The sequence below is a fragment of the Taudactylus pleione genome, unplaced genomic scaffold (assembly GCF_031769625.1).
Source record: "Taudactylus pleione unplaced genomic scaffold, aTauple2 ptg001098l, whole genome shotgun sequence".
Taxonomy (NCBI): domain Eukaryota; kingdom Metazoa; phylum Chordata; class Amphibia; order Anura; family Myobatrachidae; genus Taudactylus; species Taudactylus pleione.
In genome coordinates, this window is record NW_028285499.1 from 174,768 (window position 1) to 201,507 (window position 26,740).

At 48.3% G+C, this 26,740-nt stretch overlaps 1 protein-coding gene across 1 annotated transcript in view; it reads left to right on the forward strand.

Annotated features, from left to right (window-relative positions):
* Positions 1-21,519: 21,519 nt before the first annotated feature.
* The window catches only part of BTF3L4 (basic transcription factor 3 like 4), a 46,998-nt gene continuing 41,777 nt past the window's right edge, over positions 21,520-26,740 (forward strand). The window contains exon 1 of the mRNA XM_088461785.1: positions 21,520-21,625. The gene's annotated coding sequence lies outside the window, so the exon portion shown is untranslated. The remainder of the gene's footprint in view (positions 21,626-26,740) is intronic.

Genomic DNA, 26,740 nt, shown 5'->3' on the forward strand with positions numbered 1-26,740 from the left:
TATATATAGGCTTATATATATACCTGATCAAATCTAATAGATCGTTAACACCTGTGTATAATTACATTGAATATATAGAAGCAAAGAAAAACCATCCACTTTATAATATAGAAACTTTTAATTAGTTCAAGGCAATCCTATTATACCTCACACAATGATTAGATAATAAACATCAAAAGAAAATATTATAAAAAACGACAAACCTCCAGTCATATATTGATATTGTGGCTGTCACAGGTCCCGTTCACGTGATTAGTTCTAATCACGTGACCCGGAACTCCATGTGATCCTTCATGAGGGACGAACCACCAGACCCTTGCGGGTCAGGTTTATGGAACATCATAGGAACATCATTAATCAAAATAGAACACATAGTGTTTCTAGACATTTCTCAGATGCACACGAGGGGAATCCTGACTGTTTAACCATTATAGTCCTAGAAACCATACCACCAATGGAACGGGGTGGGAATAGGTTTAATCGACTTTGTTGTAGGGAAGTCTTTTGGATGCTGAAATTTAATTCTTTGCATCCGGATGGCCTCAACGAGGCCATAGAATTAAACTCAGTTTTACAATAAGGTTACATATTTTTCAAGAAATGCCAGAATAACTTGTCCTAACTCCTCTTTTCTTATTCATAGATTTAAGTTTAGGGGAAGTTTAGAGGTTCTATTTTTCTCAGTTTTTTCTAATTAGCATTGATACATTGTGTTCATTAAATGTGGGAATGTCTTGACAAAAGGCCTTGATTTCTTGAGGTGATATAAAGAGAGTTGATAGGAGGGTAGTAATTGATCATAATTTTTATTTTTGTAGCATTTATTATGATTTATTATATTAATATTTTGTGTACACATAATAGGACAGCCTATAAATATTATTAATATATACTTACCTTTATTATTTATCATGTACCTTTTGTGAGATTAATATTATTCCCTATTTGTCCATAGTTATGTGGACATTTAGATTTACAGTGTGTTGTTAATTGGTTTAACTGTATATCTTCAGATTGTGTTTCCTCTACACATATACATTTTTTGACTCTTTTAATATGATTATTTAAACTGAAATAGAGTTGTGGCGATTTAATAATGTTGTTGTTTTTATTTGGGTCCCATAACAACATCTGCGGACCAATAAGCAGCATTAGTTCATATATTTTAATGAACACAGGATATAGAAGAGCTCTGGGATAGGATATTCTAATCACGCTTTTCATTGGCTTTTATACAATGTGACATAGTCGGGAGATGAATGTGAGCATCGGGTAGTTCCGGGTCACGTGATCGGAGAAAATCACGTGAACGGGACATCTGACAGACGCATACATCATCTCAAGATGACGATAGACAAATGAGAAAAACGAGCGGTATGAATTATATATTATATATAATAATTTTGTAGAAGATCTCCTGTTAAAAACCTTGTCTAGTCCATAGAAACATGACGGAATAATATGTGAAGGATCACATGGAGTTCCAGGTCACGTGATTAGAACTAATCACGTGAACGGGACCTGTGACAGCCACAATATCAATATATGACTGGAGGTTTGTCGTTTTTTATAATATTTTCTTTTGATGTTTATTATCTAATCATTGTGTGAGGTATAATAGGATTGCCTTGAACTAATTAAAAGTTTCTATATTATAAAGTGGATGGTTTTTCTTTGCTTCTATATATTCAATGTAATTATACACAGGTGTTAACGATCTATTAGATTTGATCAGGTATATATATAAATCATGGAGGCTTACTCAATCATATGCTTCTGAGGAAGCTGGGCGATAATATATCCAGCGAAACGCGTTGAGCGCCATCTGTTTATACTGACCAAGCTCTGGAAGTTTGTTGATTTCCATTGTGTGGACAAAGAACTTTTTCCTTGGAATTGGCAGGAACAGCAGAGATCCGGACATCTTCACAAAGAACCCATTCATATGCAACTATAACGCTGGTAAGGGACTTATCATCTGTGAGAAGGTGCAGTACACATTAACCCTATCTGTGCAAATTACGCTGCCCAGGGATTGTGTGACATTCATCATACTTGGATCCGGTAAACTCATATTGCCTTAAAGGGAAGCTCCAGTCCACTAATACGGATTTATCAATCAGGATTTTTCACTCCATGAGCTATAGGTCTTAGTATATAAGACATTGCCATTCTATTTAATTGTTCACCTGTGGTGATTTTATATTTATAATGTTATATTAAATATGTGATTTTACACCTACCATCCACTTTATCATCATTTCTTATATTTTATATATTTTTTATGTTTATTTAGCGCTGGTGACTTTGCATTTTTATTGTTGATCTCATAAGAGGTTGACACCCTCTATACCAGCTGCTCCTTGTCAGCGCTTGTGGGTTCTTGTTGTTTCTTTTTTCCTTCTAGAATCATTGAGAGTGATAGGGGTACCCATTTCACAGGTGACATTTTTCAAAATATGTGTAAGCTGATGGGTATTAATAGCCGACTTCACACCCCCTACCAACCGCAGGCCAGTGCCAAGGTAGAGAGGATGAACGGGACTATTAAAAATAAGCTAAGTAAAATCATGGGAGAGACTGGACTAGGATGGCCAGAAGCGTTACCTTTGGTCCTACATAGCATAAGGACCACCCCTAGATTTCCTCCGAATCTGTCCCCATTTAAAATACTATTCGGCAGACAACCTCATTTGATTATAAGTCCCCAGGAAGACTTGAAGGGTAACAACGAGGTAACTGTAAAGTATCTTATATCAATGAGTAGGCAGTTAAAGCAACAGCAGCAGAAACTGAAATTGTTGTCTAATGATATGCCTGAAACTAACTGTCATGATGTTGAACCAGGAGAATATGTAATGATCAGAAATTTATTGCATTCAGGTTGTTTGACTGATTGGTGGGAAGGTCCATACCAGGTGCTGCTGATGAGTACTACATCTTTGAAGGTGGCCGAGAGAGATACCTGGGTCCATTCCACTCACTGCAAAAAGGTCAATCAACCGGTGGAGAAACAAGGCAGAGACAAGGCTGATAGTGTGGACCTGTCACTCGCGAACTTGTTCCGGGAGGATTGAAAAGGTTGTAGTGAGATACCTGAACCGAGAGAAATTTTGCAGTACTTGTTGTTAAAATGGACAGGCCTGCTGTGTTCATTCTCATATCCTCTTTTAGAGTGTTCACCATCCTGGTCAGTTCGGGAATATCCAGTGTCTGTGATGGGGGACCGATTGAGGAAACAGGAGCTGATGGCAGTGCTGATGGAGTGGAGAAAGGAGGAGTGCAATGCCAATCAGGGGAGTGTCTGACCAATCTTAGTACTGTTATTGTTAAGAGAGCTGTCATTCCGGATACTCGGGGAAGGTGTGGAGGTTTATCGTCTGAAGATTCCTGTATTTGTGAGTTTTGTGGGTCCCTAGTTGATGAGAACTGTATCCAACGGTGCCAACCTAAATATAACCCATACTGGGGAGGGTATCCTTTAGAGGATTATCACAGCATGGTAGGCAAAGTGTTAAATCAAACTGATTGCTGGGTGTGTTCACATGTGCCACAGGGACAGCATAATGTAGGGTTGGTGCCATTTCCGCTGAATACCACGGAGATTTTAGATTTACAAAAAGGGAAAACTTTGGATGGAAAATTCCTCTCACCCAAACCACCTCATTTCAAAATCTATCAATTCCAAGTACATAGATCACTTTTGTGTTTAAACATAACCAACCCCAATAAACCCGGAGGTTGGGAAGTGACGGGGAATAACGAGACGATGACCTTCTCACAAAGAGCTGATAATAAGTCCATAAACTATGATCTGTTACACTCAATTAAATCAAGTGGTAATCATTTTAGGTACCGGTATACATTGAGTTCCACCAAAGAAAGTACCAGATGGTTATTGTGCTAAAATAATACAACCCGAAACTTGCATATACCAAATGGAAGAGCCTGAGATAGGATTGTTTGCAAGAGAAATGTGTTTAATGATAATGATGCATACTATTCCTTATGTTCTCCCTGATAATGTATATTTTATATGTGGAAGAAAAGCGTATAAATGGCTCTCCCCGAGTTCCGAAGGTTTGTGTTATCTGGAAAGAGTAGTCCCAGAAGTTATGACCCTCACACATGTTGAAATGTTGGGAATACATAAAAACACACCGTCACCATATCTTCACACGTAATATGAACACAGAGGCAAGAGAAATATGATACCTGGTGATATGCATAAAGCCGCTCAGTTAATCAGTGAGACAACTGGCTTCCAAGTTTTAGTCGCCCTGGATCCCACCAGAATTGCTAGTGGTACATTAAATTTTAGATATATCCAGGAACTTGCTAAATTGATAGATAATAATACCGAGATGTATGATGACACATTCAGGTATATAGGGAGAGAATTGCAAGCGTACAAGAAAGAACTAGTGCAACACAGGCTAGTGTTGAATTATTTAACCGCTGTTACTGGAAGGTATTGCGTAACGTTAGCCACCCAATTTGGAGTAAAATGTTGCACTTATGTCACCAATGATACCAGCGACCCTAAGGAGGTGATAGACCAGAAGATGGATGAGATTCTGCAGCTAAAGTGGGAATTTCGTAAGAACCATAACGCATCAGTGGCTGAAGCAGGGGAAAAGATAGGATGGGTGTCATGGCTGAACCCAGTTAAATGGTTCTCGGGTCTAGGGGAATGGGTCCAGGAAGTGATCGCCAGCATAGGCAAATTCTTGATCCTTATACTGATTGTCATCATAATAATTGGCATATGCGTCCGGTGTGTTCCTATTGTGTTGAAGTGTGGAAAATGTAAAAATAGAGTAAAACGAAAGAATGAAATTATGATGGTGGTCAGAAATGATAATATGTATACCGAGGTAGATACAGAACTGCATTACAACCCTGAGCTAGGAAGTACCATCATTTAAATGTATAATATTTAGACATGCATAGAAGATATTATTGAAATGTTATTTATAGAACACCTCAGATAATGTAAAGTCTCAAATTCCCCTTCAAGACTGCTGTTATAAGACTGGTGCATTCCCACACCTGTCACATGGTCTCCCAAGATCCGCGGTGTGCGTATAATAGTAGTTTTATGTCCCCACCCAGAGACACATTATTGATGGATTAAGGAACCCCTTGTGCCATCCCAGAATAACACTAAATAATATGTAAATGTAAGCCTAAAATAAATTTATATAACAGATTGTGATAGCATGTTGTTTGCTATCAAAGGGTGGACTGTCGAAGCTGAATAATTGAGTAAGACAAGTTCAGTTTAAAATTCAATCACAGCGACGCCATCTTGCGACTGGCCGCAATACTCCATTTTAGAAATGCGATCGCAAGACGCCATTTTGCGAATGGCCGCCTAAGCGCCATTTTAGATACTCACATTTTAGTACATGTGGCGATAATTCCATTAGCATCATGCAAATTCATCTGTGACCATTATCATATGAAGCAAGTGGCCAGGTGACAACTGGCTTGGGTAGATAAGTTTCCTGCATAGTGTTTGTTCACTACGGGTGGTCTGGCTAGAATAAATAAGCAAGCTTCCTGCAATGACAGAGGAAAGGTGGGAGGGCCTGCTGACAGGAGATGTAGAACTATCTGGCCCAGCATGCTAAAATGTTAGAGACAAGGCACTTATTCTCACACACACATTAAATATGTCTTTATATCAAACCCCGAATACTCACACATTTCATATTCACACATAAGGTTCCATAAGCATCAAAATGTATGATTCAAGTTGGTTAAGTTAGTTTAAATGCTAAGAAATAAAGGTTTTTGATAACTAAGGTATTATACATGATAAGCAAGGTGTGTTTGGTCTCGTTCTGATGCATACGCTTTTTACAGCATCCCGGTGGAGAGATCGCATCATGCAAACTCAAGTTACGGATCGCAGAACTTACAAGCAAAAAAATGTTTAGCTGATGAAATGTTACAGGAGGCGTTACCAGAAAGACTCCGGCTGTTAGAGGCAGGGAAAGTCTATTTGAAACAACCTGTTAAATGTGCCGTAACATATGCTTATCCTCTGGGAACCAATGATATCAGCAGGAAACTTCCCCTTTGTCCTGCTTTAGCCTGGGGGGAATAAATACATGTGCCCATATACTGGTTTAGGAGTCCATGCTGAAGGTTGTATGTACTAGGGGTCTCTAGTCTGAGGTCTATCTCTGGGTCCGGAGGCGCAGCGTATGTATACTGTACTTGGGTCTGTATTATTTCCTTTTTACGCCTAAATTATGTATGTATAGATTGCGTGTAACTGACTGTACCTGAATAATACTTGTGCGTTGGAACCACAGATTCCACTCCTGTCTTTATTTGCGGTCATACTGCGTACGCAATTAGCGTTGTGTTTAGAGGTTTATAGGAAGGTTTTCAGAAGGTATAGGCAGGGGTATATAGAGGTTCATTTCTAATATTGTTAGACACCGAGAGACTGTGAGAGACACAGAGGGACTGAGAGACACAGAGAGACTGTGAGAGACACAGAGAGACTGTGAGAGACACCGAGAGACTGTGAGAGACACCGAAGGATTGTGAGAGACACAGAAGGACTGTGAGAGACACCGAAGGACTGTGAGAGACACCGAGAGACTGAGAGAGACTGAGAGACTGTGAGAGACACTGAGAGACACCGAGAGACTGAGAGACTGTGAGAGACACTGAGAGACACCGAGAGACTGTGAGAGACTGTGAGAGACACTGAGAGACACAGAGAGACTGTGAGAGACACTGAAAGACTGTGAGAGACACTGAAAGACTGTGAGAGACACCGAGAGACTGTGAGACACCGAGGGACTGTGAGAGAGACCGAGAGACTGTGAGAGACACTGAGAGAGACACAGAGAGACACCGAGGGACTGTGAGAGACACCGAAGGATTGTGAGAGACACCGAGGGATTGTGAGAGACACCGAGGGACTGTGAGAGACACAGAGAGACCAAGAGACTGTGAGAGACACTGAGGGACTGTGAGAGACACTGAGAGACACAGAGAGACTGTGAGAGACACTGATAGACTGTGAGAGACACCGAAGGATTGTGAGAGACACCGAGGGATTGTGAGAGACACCGAGGGACTGTGAGAGACACCGAGGGACTGTGAGAGACACCGAGAGACTGAGAGAGACTGAGAGACTGTGAGAGACACCGAGGCACTGTGAGAGACACTGAGAGACACCGAGGGACTGTGAGAGACACCGAGAGACTGTGAGAGACACTGAAGGACTGTGAGAGACACCGAGGGACTGTGAGAGACACAGAGGAACTGTGAGAGACACAGAGAGACCAAGAGACTGTGAGAGACACTGAGGGACTGTGAGAGACACCGAAGGACTGTGAGAGACACCGAGGGACTGTGAGAGACACAGAGGGATTGTGAGAGACACAGAGGGACTGTGAGAGAAACCGAGAGACTGTGAGAAACCGAGAGACTGTGAGAGACACCGAGAGACTGTGAGAGACACAGAGGGACTGTGAGAGACACAGAGGGACTGTGAGAGACACCGAGAGACTGTGAGAGACACCGAGGGACTGTGAGAGACACCGAGGGACTGTGAGAGACACCGAGGGACTGTGAGAGACACCGAGGGACTGTGAGAGAGGGAGGCCTGCTTATCACACTGTGATATAGGAGCTGCCATCTGCTGCGGACGAAGAAGGACAGAGATACACAAAGAGGCTGTGAGAGACACTGAGGGACTGTAAGAGACACAGAGAGACTGCTAGAGACACCCAGGGACTGTGAGAGAGACCTAGGGACTATGAGAGAATCCGAGGGACTGTGAGACACTGAGAGACTGTGAGAGACACTGAGAGACACAGAGAAACTGTGAGAGACACCGAGGGACTGTGAGAGACACCGAGGGACACCGAGAGACTGTGAGAGACACTGGAGGACTGTGAGAGACACAGAGGGACTGTGAGAGACACCGAGAGACTGTGAGAGAGACCAAGAGACTGTCAGAGACACTGAGGGACTGTGAGAGACACCGAGGGACTGTGAGAGGCACCGAGGGACTGTGAGAGGCACCGAGGGACTGTGAGAGGCACCGAGGGACTGTGAGAGACACAGAGAGACTTCAGAGACACCAAGGGACTGTGAGAGAGACCGAGAGACTGTGAGAGACACTGAAAGACACCGAGAGACTGTGAGAGACACCGAGAGACTGTGAGAGACACCGAAGGACTGAGAGACACCGAGAGACTGTGAGAGACACCAGGGACTGTGAGAGACTGTGAGAGACACAGAGGGCCTGTGAGAGACACTGAGGGACACCGAGAGACAGTGAGAGACACCGAAGGATTGTGAAAGACACCGAGGGTCTGTGAGAGACACCGAGGGATTGTGAGAGACACCGAGGGACTGTGAGAGACACCGAGGGACTGTGAGAGACACCGAGAGAGACACCGAGAGACTGTGAGAGACACTGAGAGACACAGAGAGACTGTGAGAGACACCGAGAGACTGTGAGACACCGAGGGACTGTGAGAGAGACCGAGAGACTGTGAGAGAGACCGAGAGACACAGAGGGACTGTGAGAGACACTGAGGGACACTGAGAGACTGAGAGTCACCGAAGGACTGTGAGAGACCCCGGGGGACTGTTAGAGACACCGAGGGACTGTGAGAGACTGTGAGAGACACTGAGGGACACTGAAAGACTGTGAGAGACACCGAAGGACTGTGAGAGATACCGAGGGACTGTGAGAGACACAGAGAGACTGTGAGAGACACCGGGAAACTGTGAGAGACACCGGGAGACTGTGAGAGACACCGAGAGACTGTGAGAGACACCGTGAGACTGTGAGAGACACCGAGAGACTGTGAGAGACTCTGAGAGACTGTGAGAGACACCGCGGGACAGTGAGAGACACCGAGAGACTGTGAGACACACCGAGGGACTGTGAGAGACACCGAGGGACTGTGAGAGACACCGAGGGACTGTGAGAGACACAGAGAGATACCGAGAGAGACACCAAGAGACAGAGGGACTGTGAGAGACACAGAGGGACTGTGAGACAGAGGGACACCGAGAGACAGAGGTACACCGAGAGACACCGAGGGACTGTGAGAGACACCAAGGGACTGTGAGAGACACTGAGGGACACCGAGAGACTGTGAGAGACACGGAGGGACTGAGAGACACACCGAGAGACTGAGAGACACTGAGGGACTGTGAGAGACACTGAGGGACACCGAGAGACTGTAAGAGACACCGAAGGACTGTGAGTGACACCGAGGGACTGTGAGAGACACAGAGAGACTGTTAGAGACACCAAGGGACTGTGAGGGACACCGAGAGACTATGAGAGACACTGAGGGACACCAAGAGACTGTGAGAGACACTGAAAAACTGTGAGAGACACTGAGGGAAACAGAGATACTGTGATAGACACTGAGGGACACCGAGGGACTGTGAGAGACACCGAGGGACTGTGAGAAGCACTGAAGAGATACTGAAGATACTGTGACAGACACTGTGAGAGGAACGGAGAGACTGTAAGAGGCACTGAGGGACTGTGAGAAGCACTGAGGGACTGTGAGAGGCACCGAGGGACTGTGAGAGGCACCGAGGGACTGTGAGACACCGAGGGACTGTGAGAGAGACCGAGAGACTGTGAGAGAGACCGAGAGACACAGAGGGACTGTGAGAGACACTGAGGGACACTGAGAGACTGAGAGTCACCGAAGGACTGTGAGAGACACCGAGGGACTGTTAGAGACACCGAGGGACTGTGAGAGACTGTGAGAGACACTGAGGGACACTGAAAGACTGTGAGAGACACCGAAGGACTGTGAGAGATACCGAGGGACTGTGAGAGACACAGAGAGACTGTGAGAGACACCGGGAGACTGTGAGAGACACCGAGAGACTGTGAGAGACACCGAGAGACTGTGAGAGACACCGAGAGACTGTGAGAGACACCGAGAGACTGTGAGAGACTCTGAGAGACTGTGAGAGACACCGCGGGACAGTGAGAGACACCGAGGGACTGTGAGAGACACCGAGGGACTGTGAGAGACACCGAGGGACTGTGAGAGACACCGAGGGACTGTGAGAGACACCGAGGGACTGTGAGAGACACAGAGAGATACCGAGAGAGACACCAAGAGACAGAGGGACTGTGAGAGACACAGAGGGACTGTGAGACAGAGGGACACCGAGAGACAGAGGTACACCGAGAGACTGTGAGAGACACCGAGGGACTGTGAGAGACACCAAGGGACTGTGAGAGACACTGAGGGACACCGAGAGACTGTAAGAGACACCGAAGGACTGTGAGTGACACCGAGGGACTGTGAGAGACACAGAGAGACTGTTAGAGACACCGAGGGACTGTGAGGGACACCGAGAGACTATGAGAGACACCGAGAGACTATGAGAGACACTGAGGGACACCAAGAGACTGTGAGAGACACTGAAAAACTGTGAGAGACACTGAGGGACACAGAGATACTGTGATAGACACTGAGGGACACCGAGGGACTGTGAGAGACACCGAGGGACTGTGAGAGACACCGAGGGACTGTGAGAGACACCGAGGGACTGTGAGAAGCACTGAAGAGATACTGAAGATACTGTGACAGACACTGTGAGAGGAACTGAGAGACTGTAAGAGGCACTGAGGGACTGTGAGAAGCACTGAGAGACTGTGAGAGACACAGAGGCACTGAAGAGACTGTGAAGCTGCATGTATACACACAACGATTTAGTAAATGAATGATTGTGGTAAATGATTTTCGTTAATTTTTTTCAAGGGAAAAATGAACAAAAATCGTTTACTAAAATTGTTCATTTACTAAATGTAATGAACGATTTTTTTTTTTAATCACAAACGATTTTTGCATATTCCCTGAAAATCGTTGAGTTGGTCAGTCTGACTGAACTACAAACTCTAAACTACAAACGTGAATGCGCATAAACGATAATTGTTCTTCGTTTTAACTCAGAAAGTGAACGTTTTTTTCAACGATTGAACGATAAACTATGTCGTTATCGATAATCATGCGCATGCGTGAGACCTGGCCGGCAGCGGGCGTTCCGTTGCAATGGGTCTCGCACCAAAGAGGGGCAGCTGTCGATGGTGATTGACAGCGCCTCGTTTTGGAGGCGGGAAGGGGGGGTGGCTGGGCAAACTGAGGCGTTCCTGCAGGCACTGAGGGACTGTGAGAGGCCTAGAGGGACTGTGAGAGACACTGAAGAGACTGTGAGAGAGTGACAGGCAGGCAGAATTGTCCCTAGGTCCGGGACTGTGAGAGACACTTAGAGACTGTGGACCTCATTCAGAGGCGGTCGCTCGGGAGCGATCGGACGCACCCACAGTGATCGAGAATATGCAAAATGAGCGCTCAATCGCAACGCACATCGTAAGCGCGTAAACACCCACAACAATGAAAGCACACCTCCTATCTCTACGGCCTAATTCAGAGTCGGTCGCAGGCGGCAACCTACGTCAGCACGATTAACACCTGTTACATTGTTAATTGCCTACAAACATCGGTTGAGGCAGAAACCATCGCCTGCACTCGCAATGCTTAGGGTAGACCCTGGGCTACCTTTAGCACTACAAGCAGTAGCATCGTTATTGCAACGAGATGACTTGTGTGATGACTCGCTCAGTAATATATGCACGCCCCTTAAAACGCCCTTGTTATGGTCAACCACACCTGCGTCCGCACCACCACACCCCCGTGTCAAGCACCTTCCCCTGTAACCACCCACAAACGGCATGAAATGTCAGTCTCAGCTACGACCTCGTAGTGACTAACGAGCAAGAGGATTGCGGTCGGAAAGACAGGCTTGCGCACGCGCACTGCCATGTACACGCATGAGCAGTTGAAAAAAACATTGCTCGCTACGACCAATCGCTCTGTGCGACCGCCTCTGAATGAGGTCCTGTGAGAGACACTGAGAGACACTGAAGAGACTGAGGGCCTGATTCAGACCCGCTTGCAAGCGGGTCGATGGTGGCCCAGTGCGCACTGCGCGAGCCCCGGAGCAACCACAAAAAGCACTCGCTCCGGTACTCGCATTCCAAAAGGGGCAGCTGTCGAAGTTGATTGAGAGCTGCCCCGTTTGGAAGGCGGGGTGGGAGGGTGGTTGAGCAAATGGAGGCGTTCCCGCAGGAATGCCTCTGTTTGTGGGCGGCCCTACTGACTAGTGATGTCAGTAGGTGGACTTCCTGCTCTAATAGTGCAGGAAGTCCACTGGGGCTTGCAGCAACGAGACCCTACCGCAAGGGTCTCGTCGCAAGCCCGATGGTCGCGATGGTCTTGACCATCGCGACCATCATCATGGCCGCTCGCATAAGCTGTGGGTGGTAACCCACAGCTATGCGAGCAGCCAAGAAGCCGCAACAAAAAATAAAACCACACGCCCTGATTCAGAGCGAGCGCTCGCTTTTTGCGAGCGGCTCTGAATCAGGCCGTGAGGCCCTGATTCGGAGCCGGACGCTCTGACTGAGCGCTCGCTCTGAATCAGGGCTGGCCTTCTTGTTTTTTAGAGCGGTCTCCTGGCCGCTCGCATAGCTGTGGGTGACCACCCACAGCTATAGCAAGCGGCCAGGAAGATGGTCGCGATGGTCAAGACCATCAGGCTTGCAACGAGACCCTTGTGGTAGGGTATCGTTGATGCAAGCCCCAGAGAGATTTCGGCTCTCACAGTGATGTCAGTGGGGCCGCCCCCAAACGGAGGCGTTCACATGGGAACGCCTGTTTGGGCAGCCACTCCCCCGGCCCGCCCACCAAAGGGGGCGTAGTGTCACTCAACATCGACGCAGGCCCCCTTTGGTACGAGACCCGGAGCGACGGTTTGCCCGTCACTATCCAGGTCTCGCGCATGCGCACTGGGCCACCATCGACCCGCTTGCGAGTGCATAGCGCTCGCGAGCGGGTCTGAATCAGGCCCTGAGACACTGAAGAGACTGAGAGACACAGAGAATGTGAGAGGCACTGAAGAGACTGTGAGACACTGAGGGACTGTGAGCACTGAGACTGTGAGAGACACTGAAGATTACAAAGAAGAAACACCCAAGCGCTAGTAAACATATGAAAAAGCCCCTATACTGCTGGACGAAACGCATCAGGGATAACTGTTGGACCCATTGTGTATACTCGTTGAACGCTTGTCGCTTGCTGTGGAGCCCCGGAGATTCAGATGCTTTAGAGCACGGCTGGACGCGCTACTGCTGGACGCGCTACTGCTGGAAGCTGGGTATATCAGGAGATCCACAGAATCGTGTATACCTGACAACCGTGGAGCCTTGGAGACATAGATATACTGCACAGCTGATACACTGTTGCGATTAAGGTTGAGGCCACAACACGTGAGTTACCGGACTGCATTTATTTGACAGATAGTTGATGCCTGGTACCTCCGTTTGGAGAAGTGCCTCCCTTTGTCTCCTCTTGTCCACATATACATATATTGTGTGCACACCGTATAATTCATACCTCAGAGCCAGCATTGCTATTACGGATTTCCACAGAACTTTTGATTGAGTTCTACTGAACTAGCTACAGGACTCCAAATATATTGCACCAATTGATGTGAATTACAATCCTCGAGTGTCACACATTATACATTTCTATACTGGTAATACCAGTTTTTTTAGGATCCACCTACTTCAGGTTTCAATATATATTGTAGTATAACATTGATTTATCTGTTTTATATTTAAAAAAATATGTTTATAGACATTACTATTGTCTTATATCTGATATTTACTATGTGACCGGTCATATTGCTGTTTTAGGATATCAAATTTCCTTTTATTTTTGATAAAACGTATTGTGGTTTATTTCAGTCAAGTCTTCTTTTTACTCTAATTAGCGCAGAGAATCTAAACTACTAGAGACACTGAAGGACTGTGAGAGAGTGACAGGCAGGCAGACTTGCCCCTAGTTCCAGGACTGTGAGAGACACTGAGAGACTGTGAGAGGCACTGAGGGACTGTTAGAGACACTGAGACTGTGAGAGGCACTGAGACTGTGAGAGAGTGACAGGCACTGAGAGACACTTAGAGACTGTGAGAGACACTGAGAGACTGTGACAGGCACTGAGAAACTGTGAGAGACACTTAGAAACTATGAGAGAGACTTAGAGACTGTGAGAGAGACTGAGAGACTGTGACACACACTTAGAAACTGTGAGAGACACTGAAGAGACTGTGAGAGAGTGACAGGCAGGCTTGTACCAAGTTCCGGGACTATGAGAGACACAGAAGAGACTGTGAGAGACACTGAGGGACACTGAAGAGACTGCGAGAGACACCGAGGGACTGTGAGAGAGTTACGGGCAGGCAGATTTGTCCCTAGTTCCGGGATTGTGAGAGACACTTAGAGACTGTGAGAGTGACAGGCACTGAGAGACTGTGAGAGACACTGTGAGAGAGTGACAGACACTTAGAGACTGTGAGAGTGACAGGCACTGAGAGACTGTGAGAGACACTGTGAGAGAGTGACAGGCACTGAGAGACTGTGAGAGACACTGTGAGAGAGTGACAGGCACTGAGATACTGTGAGAGACTGGGAGAGAGTGACAGGCACTGAGAGACAGAGAGTGACAGGCACTGAGAGACTGTGAGAGACACAGAGACTGGGAGAGAGTGACAGGCACTGAGAGACACTTAGAGACTGTGAGAGAGTGACAGGCACTGAGAGACTGTGGGAGACACAGAGGCTGGGAGAGAGTGACAGGCACTGAGACACTGTGAGAGAGTGACAGGCATTGAGAGACTGTGAGAGAGTAACAGGCACTGAGAGACTGTGAGAGACACTTAGAGACTGTGAGATTGTGAGAGGCACTGAGAGACTGTGAGAGAGTGACAGGCAGGCAGACTTGTCCCTAGTTCAGGGACTGTGAGAGACACAGAAGAGACTGTGAGAGGCACTGAGACTGCGAGAGACACCGAGGGACTGTGACAGAGTTACAGGCAGGCAGATTTGTCCCTAGTTCCGGGACTGTGAGGGACACTTAGAGACTGTGAGAGAGTGACAGACACTGAGACACTGTGAGAGAGTAACAGGCACTGAGAGACTGTGAGAGACACTTAGAGACTGTGAGAGAGTGACAGGCACTGAGAGACTGTGAGAGACACTGTGAGAGAGTGACAGGCACTGAGACACTGTGAGAGACTGGGAGAAGCACTGAGAGACTGGTAGAGAGTGACAGGCACAGGGAGACAGAGACACTGAGAGAGTGACAGGCACTGAGAGACTGTTAGAGACTGTGAGAGAGTGACAGGCACTGAGAGACTGTGAGAGACACAGAGACTGGGAGAGAGTGCCAGGCACTGAGAGACTGTGAGAGACACTGAGACACTGAGAGACTGATAGGCACTGAGAGACTGTGAGAGGCTGGGAGAGAGTGACAGGCACTGAGACACTGTGAGAGAGTGACAGGCATTGAGAGACTGTGAGAGTGACAGGCACTGAGAGACTGTGAGAGAGTGACAGGCACTGAGAGACTGTGAGAGACACTTAGAGACTGTGAGAGAGTGACAGGCACTGAGAGACTGTGAGAGACACTGTGAGAGAGTGACAGGCACTGACAGACTGGGAGAGAGTGACAGGCACTGACAGACTGGGAGAGAGTGACAGGCACTGACAGACTGGGAGAGAGTGACAGGCACTGACAGACTGGGAGAGTGACAGGCACTGAGAGACTGGGAGAGTGACAGGCACTGAGAGACTGGGAGAGTGACAGGCACTGAGAGACTGGGAGAGTGACAGGCACTGAGAGACTGGGAGAGTGACAGGCACTGAGAGACTGGGAGAGTGACAGGCACTGAGAGAGACAGAGACTGGGAGAGAGTGACAGGCACTGAGAGACTGGGAGAGGCACTGAGAGATTGGTAGAGTGACAGGCACAGGGAGACTGAGAGACACTGAGGCACTGAGAGACTGTGAGAGACAGTTAGAGACACTGTGAGAGACACTGTGAGAGACACAGAGACTGGGAGAGAGCGACAGGCACTGAGAGACTGTGAGAGAGTGACAGGCACTGAGAGACTGTAAGAGAGTAACAGGCACTGAGAGACTTGGAGAGAGTGACAGGCACTGAGAGACTGGGAGAGACACAGAGACTGGGAGAGAGTGACAGGCAGTGAGAGACTGTGAGAGAGTAACAGGCACTGAGAGACTGTGAGAGACACAGAGATTGTAAGAGAGTGACAGGCACTGAGAGACTATGAGAGACACAGAGACTGGGGACCTCATTCAGAGTCGGTCGTTGCGGCCGCTCGGTCGTAAGGTAAAAGGGGCCGGATATGCAAATGAAGCGCTCGCAAGTTGCATCGTTAAGATGGGATCGTTAGCTGGACGAGCGAGGGGAGGATGCGGCCGTAAGACTAAAAACACGCCCCCTTCTCGTTCACAATACACGTCATCTCCGGGCATATAAGGATTAATCGAGACCATCGGAGCTGGCCATAGAGCTTAAGGTTGACCATACCCTCTCTTAAGCACTACGATGAAGTCAGTGTAAAAACCTCCCATGTCACATGTGCCATGACACTACTTTGTTAATTATGCACTCCCATAAAACGCCGTTTGCATAGTCAGGCACGCCTGCGTTCGGATCTCCACTCCCCCGTTTTCAAGCACCTTCCCCTGTTACCACCCACAAACGCCTCATCCTGTCACTCAAACTAACGACCTGGCCAAGTTGAAGGAGAGAGAAATTTCCGCTTGCAACAGCTAGTTTGCGCACGCGAATTGCGAAACTTACGCATACGCTGTTTTGCGAACGTCGCTGGGTACGACCGAGCGGCCGCTTACGACCGACTCTGAATGAGGTCCTGGGAGAGAGTGACAGGCACTGAGAGACTGTGAAAGACACAGAGACTGGGAGAGAGTGACATGCAGTGAGAGAGTAACAGGCACTGACAGACTGTGAGAGACGCAGAGACTGAGAGAGTGACAGGCACTGACAGACTGTGAGAGACTGACAGGCACTGAGAGACACTTAGAGACTGCGAGAGAATGACAGGCACTGAGAGACTGTGAGAGTGACAGGCACTGAGAGACTGTGAGAGAGTGACAGGCACTGAGAGACTGTGAGAGAGTGACAGGCACTGAGAGACTGTGAGAGAGTGACAGGCACTGAGAGACTGTGAGAGAGTGACAGGCACTGAGAGACACTTAGAGACTGTGAGAGAGTGACAGGCACTGAGAGACTGTGAGAGACGCAGAGACAGAGTGTGACAGGCACTGAGAGACACTTAGAGGCTGCGAGAGAATGACATGCACTGAGAGACTGAGAGAGTGACAGGCACTGAGAGACTGTGAGAGAGTGACAGGCACTGAGAGACGCAGAGGCTGTGAGAGAGTGACAGGCAGGGAGAGACTGTGAGAGAGTGACAGGCACAGAGATTGTGAGAGAGTGACAGGCACTGACAGACTGTGAGAGTGTGACAGGCACTGAGAGACTGTGAGAGAGTGACAGGCACAGAGACTGAGAGACGCAGAGACTGTTAGAGAGTGACAGGCACTGAGAGACACTTAGAGACTGTGAGAGAGTGACAGGCACTGAGAGACTGTGAGAGAGTGACAGGCACTGAGAGACACTTAGAGACTGTGAGAGAGTGACAGGCACTGAGAGACTGTGAGAGAGTGACAGGCACTGAGAGACACTTAGAGACTGTGAGAGAGTGACAGGCACTGAGAGACTGTGAGAGAGTGACAGGCACTGAGAGACACTTAGAGACTGTGAGAGAGTGACAGGCACTGAGAGACTGTGAGAGAGTGACAGGCACTGAGAGACACTTAGAGACTGTGAGAGAGTGACAGGCACTGAGAGACTGTGAGAGAGTGACAGGCACTGAGAGACACTTAGAGACTGTGAGAGAGTGACAGGCACTGAGAGACTGTGAGAGATGCAGAGACTGTGAGAGAGTGACAGGCACTGAGAGACTGTGAGAGAGTGACAGGCACTGAGAGACACTTAGAGACTGTGAGAGAGTGACAGGCACTGAGGTCCTGGGAGAGAGTGACAGGCACTAAGAGACTGTGAAAGACACAGAGACTGTGAGAGAGTGACAGGCACTGAGAGACTGTGAGAGAGTGACAGGCACTGAGAGACTGTGAGAGAGTGACAGGCACTGAGAGACTGTGAAAGACACAGAGACTGGGAGAGAGTGACATGCAGTGAGAGAGTAACAGGCACTGACAGACTGTGAGAGACGCAGAGACTGTGAGAGAATGACAGGCACTGAGAGACTGTGAGAGAGTGACAGGCACTGAGAGACACTTAGAGACTGTGAGAGTGACAGGCACTGAGAGACTGTGAGAGACGCAGAGACAGAGAGTGACAGGCACTGACAGACACTTAGAGGCTGCGAGAGAATGACATGCACTGAGAGACTGAGAGAGTGACAGGCACTGAGAGACTGTGAGAGAGTGACAGGCACTGAGAGACTGTGAGAGAGTGACAGGCACTGAGAGACGCAGAGGCTATGAGAGAGTGACAGGCAGGGAGAGACTGTGAGAGAGTGACAGGCACAGAGATTGTGAGAGAGTGACAGGCACTGACAGACTGTGAGAGTGTGACAGGCACTGAGAGACTGTGAGAGAGTGACAGGCACAGAGACTGAGAGACGCAGAGACTGTTAGAGAGTGACAGGCACTGAGAGACACTTAGAGACTGTGAGAGAGTGACAGGCACTGAGAGACTGTGAGAGAGTGACAGGCACTGAGAGACACTTAGAGACTGTGAGAGAGTGACAGGCACTGAGAGACTGTGAGAGACGCAGAGACTGTGAGAGAGTGACAGGCACTGAGAGACTGTGAGAGAGTGACAGGCACTGAGAGACTGTGAGAGTGACAGGCACTGAGAGACTGTGAGAGTGACAGGCACTGAGAGACACTTAGAGACTGTGAGAGAGTGACAGGCACTGAGAGACTGTGAGAGAGTGACAGGCACTGAGAGACACTTAGAGACTGTGAGAGAGTGACAGGCACTGAGAGACTGTGAGAGAGTGACAGGCAGGGACAGACTGTGAGAGAGTGACAGGCACTGAGAGACACTTAGAGACTGTGAGAGAGTGACAGGCAGGGACAGACTGTGAGAGAGTGACAGGCACTTAGAGACTGTGAGAGAGTGACAGGCAGGGACAGACTGTGAGAGAGTGACAGGCACTGAGAGACACTTAGAGACTGTGAGAGAGTGACAGGCAGGGACAGACTGTGAGAGAGTGACAGGCACTGAGAGACTGTGAGAGAGTGACAGGCACTTAGAGACTGTGAGAGAGTGACAGGCAGGGACAGACTGTGAGAGAGTGACAGGCAGGGACAGACTGTGAGAGAGTGACAGGCAGGGACAGACTGTGAGAGAGTGACAGGCACTGAGAGACTGTGAGAGAGTGACAGGCACTTAGAGACTGTGAGAGAGTGACAGGCAGGGACAGACTGTGAGAGAGTGACAGGCACTGAGAGACATTTAGAGACTGTGAGAGAGTGACAGGCACTGAGAGACACTTAGAGACTGTGAGAGAGTGACAGGCAGGGACAGACTGTGAGAGAGTGACAGGCACTGAGAGACTGTGAGAGAGTGATAGGCAGGGACAGACTGTGAGAGAGTGACAGGCAGGGACAGACTGTGAGAGAGTGACAGGCACTGAGAGACTGTGAGAGAGTGACAGGCACTTAGAGACTGTGAGAGAGTGACAGGCAGGGACAGACTGTGAGAGAGTGACAGGCACTGAGAGACTGTGAGAGAGTGATAGGCAGGGACAGACTGTGAGAGAGTGACAGGCAGGGACAGACTGTGAGAGAGTGACAGGCACTGAGAGACTGTGAGAGAGTGATAGGCAGGGACAGACTGTGAGAGAGTGACAGGCAGGGACAGACTGTGAGAGAGTGACAGGCACTGAGAGACTGTGAGAGAGTGACAGGCACTTAGAGACTGTGAGAGAGTGACAGGCAGGGACAGACTGTGAGAGAGTGACAGGCACTGAGAGACTGTGAGAGAGTGATAGGCAGGGACAGACTGTGAGAGAGTGACAGGCAGGGACAGACTGTGAGAGAGTGACAGGCAGGGACAGACTGTGAGAGAGTGACAGGCAGGGACAGACTGTGAGAGAGTGACAGGCACTGAGAGACTGTGAGAGAGTGACAGGCAGGGACAGACTGTGAGAGAGTGACAGGCACTGAGAGACACTTAGAGACTGTGAGAGAGTGACAGGCAGGGACAGACTGTGAGAGAGTGACAGGCAGGGACAGACTGTGAGAGAGTGACAGGCAGGGACAGACTGTGAGAGAGTGACAGGCAGGGACAGACTGTGAGAGAGTGACAGGCACTGAGAGACTGTGAGAGAGTGACAGGCACTGAGAGACACTTAGAGACTGTGAGAGAGTGACAGGCAGGGACAGACTGTGAGAGAGTGACAGGCAGGGACAGACTGTGAGAGAGTGACAGGCACTGAGAGACACTTAGAGACTGTGAGAGAGTGACAGGCAGGGACAGACTGTGAGAGAGTGACAGGCACTGAGAGACTGTGAGAGAGTGACAGGCAGGGACAGACTGTGAGAGAGTGACAGGCACTGAGAGACTGTGAGAGAGTGACAGGCACTGAGAGACTGTGAGAGAGTGACAGGCAGGGACAGACTGTGAGAGAGTGACAGGCAGGGACAGACTGTGAGAGAGTGACAGGCACTGAGAGACACTTAGAGACTGTGAGAGAGTGACAGGCAGGGACAGACTGTGAGAGAGTGACAGGCACTGAGAGACTGTGAGAGAGTGACAGGCACTTAGAGACTGTGAGAGAGTGACAGGCAGGGACAGACTGTGAGAGAGTGACAGGCACTGAGAGACTGTGAGAGAGTGACAGGCACTGAGAGACTGTGAGAGAGTGACAGGCAGGGACAGACTGTGAGAGAGTGACAGGCAGGGACAGACTGTGAGAGAGTGACAGGCAGGGACAGACTGTGAGAGAGTGACAGGCACTGAGAGACACTTAGAGACTGTGAGAGAGTGACAGGCAGGGACAGACTGTGAGAGAGTGACAGGCAGGGACAGACTGTGAGAGAGTGACAGGCACTGACAGACTGTGAGAGAGTGACAGGCAGGGACAGACTGTGAGAGAGTGACAGGCACTGAGAGACTGTGAGAGAGTGACAGGCACTGAGAGACTGTGAGAGAGTGACAGGCACTGAGAGACTGTGAGAGAGTGACAGGCAGGGACAGACTGTGAGAGAGTGACAGGCAGGGACAGACTGTGAGAGAGTGACAGGCAGGGACAGACTGTGAGAGAGTGACAGGCACTGACAGACTGTGAGAGAGTGACAGGCAGGGACAGACTGTGAGAGAGTGACAGGCACTGAGAGACTGTGAGAGAGTGACAGGCACTGAGAGACTGTGAGAGAGTGACAGGCAGGGACAGACTGTGAGAGAGTGACAGGCAGACTTGTCCCTAGGAATGATTCTTACGGCTCTGGCTGAGAGTGAGGCTGGGACTGAGGCCGCGCGCCGTGACGTGACGTCAGCACGGGCTGCTCTAGCTGCGCCTACAGCGTGCGTCACCACGTCACGTTCCGCCCATCACCTATTATCGCCATCTTGTTGTTCACCTCGTGCAGGAGCGGATCCGTACAGAGAGGTGAGTGTGCGCCGGTGTCAGGCCGGAGCCTCCGCTCCCAGCCAGCGTATAGTCCCCGCTCAGTGGTGCTGGAGCTCCTGTGCAGACTGTCACACTATGAGGAGCGTTGTCACAGAGGATGCTGCCAGCTTCAGTCTCTTGTAGTGTATCTTGCGGTGCGGACACTGGCCCCTGGCGCCGCTGTATAGGGAAGGGCCCATAATAAATCTCCGGTGTAGGCGTAGTAACGTGTCTCGCTGTCCCTTGTGCACTAATCCTGGCTGCGCATTTGTGGCCTCCTTGTAACTGTGACCTGTGTGATGTGACTGATCTGTGTGATGTAACTGTGACCTGTGTGATGTGACTGTGACCTGTGTGATGTGACTGTGACCTGTGTGATGTGACTGTGACCTGTGTGATGTGACTGTGACCTGTGTGATGTAACTGTGACCTGTGTGATGTAACTGTGACCTGTGTGATGTAACTGTGACCTGTGTGATGTGACTGTGACCTGTGTGATGTGACTGTGACCTGTGTGATGTAACTGTGACCTGTGTGATGTAATTGTGATGTAGAGAGATCTGTGTGATGTGACTGATCTGTGTGATGTAGGGAGACCTGTGTGATGTGATCTGTGTGATGTGACTGTGACCTGTGTGATGTAAAGAGCTGTGTGATGTGACCGGTGTGATGTGACTGTGATGTAGGGAGAACTGTGTGATGTGACTGTGATGTAGGGAGTGGTGTGATGTAACTGTGTGACCGGTGTGATGTGACTTGTGATGTAGGGAGAACTGTGTGATGTGACTGTGATGTAGGGAGAACTGGGTGATGTGACTGTGTGACCGGTGTGATGTAATTGTGACCTGTGTGATGTGACTGTGACCTGTGTGATGTGACTGTGATGTAGAGAGATCTGTGTGATGTGACTGATCTGTGTGATGTAGGGAGACCTGTGTGATGTGATCTGTGTGATGTGACTGTGACCTGTGTGATGTAAAGAGCTGTGTGATGTGACCGGTGTGATGTGACTGTGATGTAGGGAGAACTGTGTGATGTGACTGTGATGTAGGGAGTGGTGTGATGTAACTGTGTGACCGGTGTGATGTGACTTGTGATGTAGGGAGACCTGTGTGATGTGACTGTGATGTAGGTAGACCTGTGTTACCTGTGTGATGTAGGGAGATCTGTGTGATGTGACTGTGACCTGTGTATTGTAACTGATCTGTGTAATGTAGGGAGACCTGTCAGCTAGGGATGGCCATCAGTCACTAATGCTTCACTGCCATTCATCTTCCCAACCCAACAAAACTTTATTTCCATCTGATGGGATTGCAGAAGTCGCCACCATTGTAGACCAATGACCATCGGTGTCCATTCGTCCACGTAGACAGAAGTCCCGTGTCCACCATGCAAGCGCACTATCCCACCCTCACATGGGTTCCGTGCCATGTAATAAAGAGTAGCCCAGCTTCCAACATCTTGATAGATCCAGTGGTTTTTGTCTATATAAATGTATGTGTATATGACTCTTAGATGTGGGGCAAGGAAAGATGTCAGCAGCTTGGGACAAACCTATCAGTGTCTGACGCATTCTGACCTAAAACTATTTTTTCCCCTAGATTCAATTATTACCGCCCGCCCGCCCCCCCCCCCCCCTAAAGTCGTCACAGCCTCTGACACTGTAATGTAGCCATTTGCATGCAGACAGGCTATAGATAGATGAAGGCAGCAGCTAATGGTCTGACATGCAGCTCTCCACTGGTGTATGGCGGCTTCTCAGGTGCCGGGAAGGTGTGCTGTGTGTTGGGCGGCCGTGACGGTACACTCTGGGTACATAGTTACAGCCCTAAGTGGGGTGAATATGTTGTGGACAATGGAGGAGGTGCCCCCTTCAGAGCTGGAGCCCGGTGGCAGGCGCCTCCGTTGTCTCCCATAGTTCTACCCCCTATGTACAGAGCTGTGCATAGGCTGATCATTTCTCAAAGTGGCTGCAATATAATCAGTAAATTGCCTAGAAAATTTATTTTGCAACATTTCAGAAATGGAGAACCCCATATATTCCAATAAAAACTGCTTCATTGTAAGTGACTAATAAATATAACAGAATAACGAGTGATGTGCAGCCAGGCGTCAGCTGTGTATGTATCGGCAAGTCTTGCTGTGCAAATCTTCAAGTGTAGATGAATGTGATTTGCTGTTACGGAACAGCAAATCATGTCTGTCATATTGAATTGACCATCCTCTGCCATAGTGTTATGACAGGTTTGCCATACACTCACTTAGAGCCAAAATATCTTTCAACTGTAGCTACAATCTGTCTGATTCAACCTTTGATTGCTTCGCCCCAAAACACATTTCGGTGACTTACTGAAACAGGTTAGCGTGTACACAACCTTGTAACTGGTACCCTTCATGGTAGCACAGCAAATTGACCACTTCTAGAGAAGTGAGGTACAGCCTATGCAAGGTCAAAAGCCTTTAGGGTAATATTTGTAGTGATATATAGCAGTCATATGATCAATAAAATCTACATTGTAATCTTAGACTACGTAACAGTTTATCAGCTTTGCGTTAGTGCAAAATATTATTGGCTAAAACCAGCGTTCGGTGACATTTCTGCTCATTATACAAATATAAAAATGACAATTTCAGAAAAAAGGAACATACGCACTGAACAAATAGCAGCCTCCTTATAAAGTACACCTGTTCATAGGGGATGGGTATGGCATCCCAATGCCGCATCCTCACAGGGTTAGGAATCCTAATCCTCCCTCCTTGGTCCCTGAACCTAACCTTCCCCCTTAGTGCAAACCCTTCCCCCTTAGTGCCTAATCCCTAATGCTGACCCACCCCCTAACCCCGCTACTTTCAGGATTTTGGCGGTAAGTATGCCGATGCCAGCATCCTAACCGCTGGAATTTTCGTGGTCGGGATATTGTCCGCATCCCGTTTAGAGTAGATGGATCTGGAAATATGTAAAAAGACCATGGGTACCACACATCCATTGCATTAAACGCATACATAGCCATTGATTGTATTTCTGTCTACCACAAAGTAGATCTTAATGTGGTATTCCTTCCAGTGGATGATTTCTTTCCATTTCTTACACTTATGAAGTGTGATAATACCTGCAAATGAAATAAGACCACAAATAGCATAATACATTCACGCTTGGCAAGTTAGTATGGTGGGTAATTATTCCATGCACCACAGACCAGCTTCAAAGAGCTTTAATAAAATAATCTGGGTGTTCCACGAGTAGCTTCAAATACGGTTGACCCCTCATTTTATAAGCATATCTCATGTACCTCCAGGATGGTAAGGAAAATTACTATCGTGTGATGCTGTATAAAGAGAAATTTAATAACAATCAAATATTACAATGCCAATCTATGAGCGCTAAAATATATGGAGCTTATCTGAGATTCTTGGATCACAATACAAGTACAATATCGTCTTTGCAGTATGAAGTGTCCCCAACAAATGCCCCAAATTATCTTTCTTAAAGCTCTTTGTAGCTTGTTAGAAGTACATGGAATATTTATACACCATACTAATTTACCAAGCTTGAAATTATTACACTATTTTTTTTTGGTGAGGGGAGGTAGACCACTTCTAAAAAACTTGGTTGAGTATGTTATTTATTTTGATGTATGGAGAAACAAAGTTGAAGGTATTGGTTTATTCATTTATTGCTCTTAAGCTTTCAGCATTTTTGTTTAGTTGTTTAGCATTAGTTCTATTATTGTGTGTGCTTTAATGGTCCTGATGTGCATTTAAGTTTGAAAAGCAGAAAGCATCACATAATGGGCGGCATTAAATTGTTTCCCCCCCCTATCCCCCGACCCCCCCCCCCCCCCCACGCGCCTGTCGGAAGCTATTCAATTGTTGCTACTGTCGGGAGCGATCAGCTTCTGGCGCACTATTTCAGCTCACCCCCCCCCAAGGGTTGCGAGCTGAAATGGGCGAAAGGTGACTTGTTTGGCGCCCAAAAGGCATTTTTCGTGATTGCGCCCAGCACTTTGGTCGGGGGTAGCCGTTTTCGATCTGCATGATAACAGGCATCAATTGAATAGCACCTGGCGATCTTCTGTCACTTTAGAAGGGAGATCGTGTGCGCTAAAACAATTGAATACCGCCCTTTGAAAAGGTGTAACTAAGGGCCTGATTCAGACCCACTCGCGAGCGGCTGTCCGCTCGCAAGTGGGTCGATGTTCTGGACTGAGCATGCGCACGATGGAGGGAGCTCCGTCGTGCGCATGCGCCAGACGCGACGAGCGAAGGAAAGTCCTTCGCTCGTTGTGTCTGATCAAAGGGGGCGTGCTGTCGATGTTGCTTGACAGCACGCCCCCTTTGGTAGGCGTGCCGGGGGCGTGTCACCCTGACGGGGGCGTGTCACCCTGACGGGGGCGTGTCACCCTGACGGGGGCGTGTCACCCTGACGGGGGCGTTCCCACGGGAACGCCTCCCGTCAGAAGCCGGCCCACTGACATCACTAGTGATGTTAGTGGGAGTGATTTTGGCTATGATAGAGCCAAAATCACTCCGGAGCTTGCGGTTGAAAACCTCAACCGCAGGCTCCGGCTCGCAGTTTCGATGGTCACGACCATCGCGGCCATCACAATGCACGCTCGTATAGCCTGTGGGTGGTGACCCACAGCTATACGAGCGTCCAGGAGGACGCTCCATTTTCATGGAGGCCGGCCCTCATTCAGAGCGTGCGCTCTGCTCAGAGCGTACGGCTCTGAATGAGGGCCTAAGTTTGTTCCATTTTTCTATTGCACTCCATGAAATACTACAAGAGACTTATCACAGCCTTTTGCCTTTACTCTACAACTTGTTTTGCATTAAGCTGTCCAGCATTTAAAGTGTAAAAGTATTATACTCAGAGCAAGTAGAAAGAGAACATTTCCCCATCCACGCTGCGTGTGTCGTGTTTCTCTCTGCCTTTAGGTTGTAAGCTCCTATTTATTCTGTAACTTTTCCATATTGTAAACTGCATTAGTATCTTGGGAACCTTTTCATCACAATCTTCAGCGCATCCTGACATACTCGGTATCTGTCAACAATAAGACCCTGCAACCTGCTCTAGTATTGGCAATCACACGTCAGAAATGATTAAAATATAAATAA